This window comes from Elephantulus edwardii, unplaced genomic scaffold, assembly GCF_000299155.1.
Source record: "Elephantulus edwardii isolate Elephantulus edwardi_28Jun2011 unplaced genomic scaffold, EleEdw1.0 scaffold00300, whole genome shotgun sequence".
NCBI classification, from domain to species: Eukaryota; Metazoa; Chordata; class Mammalia; order Macroscelidea; family Macroscelididae; genus Elephantulus; species Elephantulus edwardii.
This window is the reverse complement of record NW_006400050.1, coordinates 2,854,798-2,862,046: the sequence shown is the minus strand read 5'-3', so window position 1 is coordinate 2,862,046 and position 7,249 is coordinate 2,854,798. Positions and strand designations below refer to the sequence as shown.

Sequence of the window (7,249 nt, the reverse complement as noted above, 5' to 3'; positions counted from 1 at the left end):
AGCCAGGGAACACTACATGGTTTAAAATTAAGTAGGGCGTGCACCAGGATTGCATTCTTTCTCCACATCTATTCAATCTGTATGCTCACCAAATTATTCGAGAAGCTGAACTCTATAAAGAAGAATGTGGTGTCAAGCTCAGAGGAAGACTCATCAATAACCTCCAGCATACAGATGACACAACCTTGCTTGCTGAAAGTGAGGAGGACATGAAGCACTTGTTGCATAAAATCAAAGAATAAAGCTTTCAATATAGATTGCATCTCAATGTCAAGAAAACAAATATTCTCAGTACTAGACCTATAGGCAAAAACATGATTGATGGAGAGAAGATTGAAACAGTCAACTGCTTCATCTTACCTGGACTTCCTTGGCGACAGTCATCAGGAAATCAGGAAACATATTACAGTGGGAAATACATCTGCAATTACAGATTTCTCTAAATTATTGAGGAATAATGATGTTGGCTTAAGGACTTAGTTGAATCCAATCTCTCTGATCAATTGGTATGCATCTGAGTTGATGTCTTTGAGATATGATGTTGGAGAAGAGTATCAAATATCTATGGACTTCCAAAAGAACAAAAAATTCTAGTGGTTTGTTGGGAGATAGTTTTGCTTTTTTTTTAAATAAGTGTTTTATTTTATACTGGTTTTCTTACAAAGTTCATATAGATTGTTTTTTGCAACATATCTTTTCATTTTTCTTTACCCATCCCTCCCTCTCCCTCTACTCATCAAATTGTGAGATATTTTTATTATCCCTTCATCCTTTTGGATGAACGGGAAGTTGTGAGAACAGAGCAAGGAAACACTGCATGGTTCAAAATTGGGAAGGGCGTACACCAGGAATGTGTCCTGTCTCCATAGCCTTTCAACCTGTGTGCAGAACAGATTACCCAGGAAGCTGGGCTCTATGAGGAGAAATGTGGTATCAGGATTGGTGGAAGATCTATCAACAATCTGCATTATACAGATGACACAACCCTGCTTGCTGAAACTGAGGCGGACCTGAAGCTCTTGCTGCAGAAGGTCAAGGACTGCAGCCTTCAATATGGATTGAAGCTCAATGTAAAGAAGAGAAAGATTCTCACCACTGGGTCAATTGGCAGCATCAGGATGGATGGTGAAGAGATTGAGATTGTTCACAGCTTTAGTTTGTTTGGCTCCACAATCAACACTCTTGGCACCAGTAGCCAGGAAATTAAAAGACATATTGAGATAGGAAAGTCTGCTTTTAGGGACCTCTCTAATGTACTCAAGAGCAACGGTGTCTCTCTGGAGACTAAGGTGCGCCTGATACAAGCCATGGTCTTTGCAATCGCTTGTTATGCATTAGAGAGTTGGACAATGACCAGAGAGAACAGAAGGAGAATTGATGCCTTTGAGCTGTAGAGTTGGAGAAGAGTATTGAGGGTACCATGAACTGCTAGGAAAACAAACAGATTCATCCTGGAGAGGGTTAAACCCGGCTGCTCCTTGGAGGCAAGGATTCTGAGGTTTCATCTGACATACTTTGGACATGTTGTAAGGAGGGACCGGTCCTTAGAGAGGGACATCATTCTTGGGAGGGTGGAGGGACGACGCAGGAGGGGAAAGGCCTCTAGGAAGTAGATTGATTGTGTGACTGGGGCAATCGGGATGGGTGTGTTGGAGACAGTGCGATTGGCAAACGACAGAACAGAGTTTAGGACTGTTGTACATAGGGCCATTATGAGTCGCAAATGACTCAATGGCACATAACAACAACAACAACAAGAACTTCATCCTTAACCCTCTGCTCCTATTGCCCCCCCCTTGGAGCCTCATACACATTTTGCTAGTTTTATCTTTCTATTTCTACAATAATGGTAATATATAGTATTTGCCTTTATGGGAATGAGTTACTTCACTTAGCATAATATTCTCTAGTCCTTCCCAAGTTGGTAGTTATTGTTGTTAACTGCCATAAAGTCATAGACGACTCATAGTGACCTTATGAACAAAAGACCTGAACACTTGTATAATGCTCATCATTTCACCAAGTTCATAGAGTTTCTGGAGGCAAGTTAGTTTGGAAGTGGATGCCATTCCAATTTCAAGTTTATGTTAATTGGGGATCTCCACTGAACATTGTCCACCATAGGTAACCATTATCACATTTGACAAGTCAGTGTCACAGTGTTTAGCATCACAGCAACCAAGAGTTATCTCTATACAGCAAATGAACAGACTCACGCTATACCACTTAGAAGAATGTGTGACCAAAAACAATTAAAACTAAGCCTGAGGGCCGCAGACTAAAATCACCCATCTTTGGCTTTGTAGAATAACTTCCTATCTACTAAGCCAACAGAGCTCTCTCTACATGTTATTGTTGTGCTGTTGGTATTATTGTTGTTGTTAAGTGCCATTAAGTCATAGAGGACTCATAGTGACGCTATGAAAGAAAAACTTGAACACTTCTATAACTTTCATTGTTTCTCCAAGTTCATAGAGTTTCTGGGGTTAAGTTATTTCAGAATTGGATGCCACTTCTGCTTCCAGGCTAAGTTAGGTAGTGATTTTCAAAATCATTGCTCCTGTATGCTGTGTATATTCCATCATTTAAATGTATCATAATTTTTTTAGTCCTTTCAAATTGTGATTGGATATTTACGCTGCTTCTATGTTCTTGAGATTGTGAATAACACTGCTATGAACATTGGTATAAATCTCCATGTGAATCAGTTCTCATTTTCTAGGGGTATATTCCAAGCAGTAAAATAGCTGGGCCATATGGAATGAAGTTTTAGAGAAAGTACAGCCAGAGTTCTCCTTGAAAATAGAGATGATGAAACTTTGTCTAATATACTTTGGGCATGTTGCTAGGATAGCCTATTCCTTGATGAGGGAAATGATGCTTAAAAAAGGCAGAAAGTCTGTGCAGAATAGGAAAACAATAGGTAGATTGACACTGTGACTGCCACTACGGTGTCTAGTATGTCAGAGTGTTTGAGGATGGCACAGAATAGGACAGGTTTTAGACCTATTGTTCATAGGGTCACTCTGGGTTGTACTCAATTTCATGGCAGCAAACAACAATGAGAGTGAATCAAACAAAGATATTTCATAAAGCACAGCCATTATTTTCCAGGTCCTTGCATAATAATTATAAAGATGTAATTCTGAATATATATGTTACATATGATTATATGTAAAGTCATTAAAGATGACCCCAGGTGAAAAACAACTAACAAAATAATGATCTCAAGAATTTAAGAGATCTTGGTTTGTGTCATTTTAGGTAGATTGTGAATTTTTAAGTATTTATCCATTTCCTCTGAGTTTTCATATTTATTTGAGTGTAATTTTTCATACTATTCTACTGCTAATCTTTTTATTTTAGTTATTCATTGTGATAGTTCCCGTTTCATCTCTTATTAATATTATTTGCATCTTTTCCTTCTTTTAGTATTTTATCAACTTTATTGACCTTTTTAAAATATCAATTTCAGTGCTTGCCTTCAGTAGACATGGCGCTGGCCAGCGTGTTGCAGAGGCCGCTACCGGTGAACCAGCGCGGCTTTTTCGGTCTTGGGGGTCGCGCGGATCTGCAGGACGTGGGTCTAGGGAGTTCATGCGATGGGCTGAGTCTGACTGCGCCTAAATGGGGTGTCCCCGAGGATCCAGGGATCGAAATACTTCATGGAACCACCACTCTGGCCTTCAAGTTTCGCCATGGTGTCATCGTGGCAGTGGACTCCCGGGCCACAGCAGGTGCTTACATTGCATCCCAAACGGTGAAGAAGGTGATCGAGATCAACCCCTACCTGCTAGGCACCATGACTGGAGGTGCAGCGGATTGTAGCTTCTGGGAGAGGCTGTTAGCTCGGCAGTGTCGAATCTATGAGCTTCGAAACAAGGAACGCATCTCAGTAGCAGCTGCCTCCAAGCTGCTGGCCAACATGGTTTATAAATATAAAGGCATGGGGCTGTCCATGGGTAGCATGATCTGTGGCTGGGACAAGAGAGGCCCTGGCCTCTACTATGTGGACAGTGAAGGTAACCGGATCTCAGGGACCACCTTCTCTGTAGGTTCTGGCTCTGTATATGCCTATGGGGTCATGGATAGGGGCTACTCCTACGATCTGGAAGTGGAAAAAGCCTATGATCTAGCTCGTCGAGCCATCTACCAAGCTACCTACAGAGATGCCTACTCAGGAGGTGTGGTCAACCTCTACCACGTCTGGGAGGATGGCTGGATCCGAGTCTCCAGTGACAGTGTAGCTGATCTACATGACAAGTACCGTGGACCTGCCCCCTAAGGGAGGCTGAATGCATCTGCTTGCATTTATTGGGGTGTCATTGATAATAAGAGCACAGCACCCCATCCTGTAGTACAGGGGTTTCTAATTGATCCTTTTATTAAGCTCATGTACATTGACCTTCATTGTGTTACCAGATGTTAATGAGCTGCTGCAGAAGAAATTATTTGTATTACTTTTTTTTGCTGTTAACATTACACTACTCACCCTCAAAAAAAAAAAATATCAATTTCCGGTATTGTTGATGGATTCAATTGTTTTTCTGTTTTCTATTTCATTTATTTCTGCCCTAATTTTTATAATTTCAGTTTTGGGTTTTTTTTTTATTTGCTTGTTTATTTGTTTTGGGGTTTTTTTTTTTTTGGATGTTGAGTTTTCTTACTGTTCTTTTTCAATTTGTTGGAGATACTGGTTTAGAGAGTCAGTGGTAATTTTTTCCTGAATTTTGATGTGTTTGCTAATTGATAGAAATTGACCTCTGTTTACGGCTTTAGCTGTTTCCCAGAGGTTTTGGTAAGTTGTGTTTTCATGGTCATTTGTTTCAAGAAAGATTTTTACTTCATTTTTTGTTTCTTCTTCTACCCATTTATGTTCAATCAACATTTTGATCAGCCTCTAAAAGCATATTTTTTCTTAATCCTCTTGTTAATTTCTAACTTTTTAGCACTATAGTCTGAGAAGATGCTTTGTATTATTTCTGTTTTGGTTTTTGTGGGTTTTTTAAATTTATTGATGCTTTCCTTGTGGCAAAAAATGTGATGTATTCTGGAGAACATTCCATGCACATTAGAGAAGAAGGGATACTGTGGTTTGGTTTGGTTTTTTTTTTTGGGGGGGTGCATTAGCCTATAAGTATCTATGAGATTGAGTTGGTTTATTGTGTGGTTTAATTCTTAAGCATCTTTGTTGAGTTTCTTTCTAGTAGTTCTATATTTTCTTGAAAGTAGTGTATTGAAGTCTGCAACTACTATAGTGGTGTTGTCTATTTAATTTTTCAGTTTGTTAATGTTGATTTATATATTTTGTAGGTCTTTAATTTGGTGCATAGATATCTATTATTTTTATGTCTTCTTTTCCTATTGACCCTTTAAGAATTATTTAATCACCTTCCTTGTCTTTTGTGATGGTTTTTACATTGAAATCTATTTTATCAGAGATTAATATTACTACTTCTGGTTTTGGGTTTTTTGTTTTGTTTTTTCTGGTTGCCACTTGCTTGGTATATTTCCCCCCACCCTTTTATTTTTAGTCTTTCTTTATCTTCACTTTTCAGGTGTGTCTCTTGTAGACAGCATATTGATGGATTTCAGGTTTTTTTATCCAATCTACTACTCTTTTTTCACTTCAGTGGTGCACTTAAATAATTCACATTCAGAGTGATAATTGAGAGGCAACGTTTTCTTATGATCATTTTGTTGATTTCTTTTTGTTGTTGTTGTTGTTAGGTACTTCCATCCTGCTTTCTGTGACACCTCTGTAAGAATTACTTCTCTCAGTGTTTGCTGAAACACTGGTCTTGTTTCTACAAACTTCCTTAAGTTCTGTTTTTATGCTGATATCTCGATCTCTATTTCTTATTTGACAGACAATTTTGCTGGGCGCAATATTCTTGGTTGACAATTGTTTTCTCTGAGTGTTTGATATATGTCAAATTGAACACCTCAACAGAACCATTAAAAAAGAAGAAATTTAAAAGGTAATTAAACAACTTCCAATCAAAAAAAAAAAAAACCCTAGACCAGATAGTTTTACAAGTGAATTTTATTAAACATTCAAAGAATTATCACCAATTCTACATAAACTATTTCAGATAATAGAAAAAGATGGGATTTCTCCAGACTCATTCTATGTAGCAAACATATTCTTGATACCAAAATCAGGTAAAGACATCACCAAAATAAGAAAGTATAGGCCAATATCTCTCATGAACATAGATAAAAAAAAATCCTGAATAAAATCCTGGCCAACAGAATCCAACGATACATTAAAAAAAAATTCACCAGGATAAAGTGGAATTCATAAAAGGAATGCAAGGATGATTCAACATAATATAAAAAATCAGTGTAATTCAAAACAGGCAAAGAGCCTGAACCACATGATCCTATCAATTGATGCAGTCAAAGCCTTTGACAAAATCCAACACCCTTTCCTAATTAAAACACAAAACACAATAGAAATTGAAGGGACTTTCCTCAACATACTAAAAAGTATATACACAAACAAGAGAGCCAACATTGTTCTCAATGGAGAGAGATTAAAGGCTACTTTTTGAGAACATAAACTAGAAAAGGATGCCCATTGTCAACTCTCTTATTCAATATTGTATTGGAAGTCTTAGTGGAAGCAATAAGATAAACAAGAGAAGGAAATAAGAAGTCTCCAAATTGGCAAAGAGGAGGTAAGATTATCTATATGCATATAATAGGAGTGTATGCTATGAAAGCCTTAAGACTCAGCAAAAAAAACTACTGGACATAGGTGACTAATTCAACAAATATAAGATCAACATAGAAAAATCAAATGGATTTCTGTACAGTGACAAAGAGAATATAAAACTGGAACTAAGGAAAACATGCCCTTCACAATATCTAATCACAGGCGGGCGAGGCCGCCAGACCAGGGAACGCCTCTGCCAGACCAGGGAATGCACGCAGCCGCCCACGGGGGGGAACGCACACCGCCGCCCGCCAGACCAGGGGAACACCGCTGCCAGACCGGGGAACGCCGCCACCAGACCGGGGAACGCCGCGAGAGGGACCCGGAAGAGACCCCGGAAGAACAGCAGCCAGCCACCTGCCACGGAACTCCAGAGGAGCGAAGACTGTGAGACCCCAGAGGAGCGAAGACTGCCAGACACTGTGGGACCCCACTGCAGCCCACACCTGTGTGACCCTTAGCACACAGGGTGCTGCTGCATAAACCCCCAGCAGCGCACAAGCCCCGTCCCCACCTCTTGGTGATAGT

The 7,249-nt window shown here is 39.3% G+C and overlaps 1 pseudogene; it reads left to right on the top strand.

Moving 5' to 3' along the window:
- Positions 1 to 3,490: 3,490 nt before the first annotated feature.
- Positions 3,491 to 4,285, top strand: LOC102875375 (annotated as a pseudogene).
- The last annotated feature ends 2,964 nt before the right edge of the window (positions 4,286 to 7,249 follow it).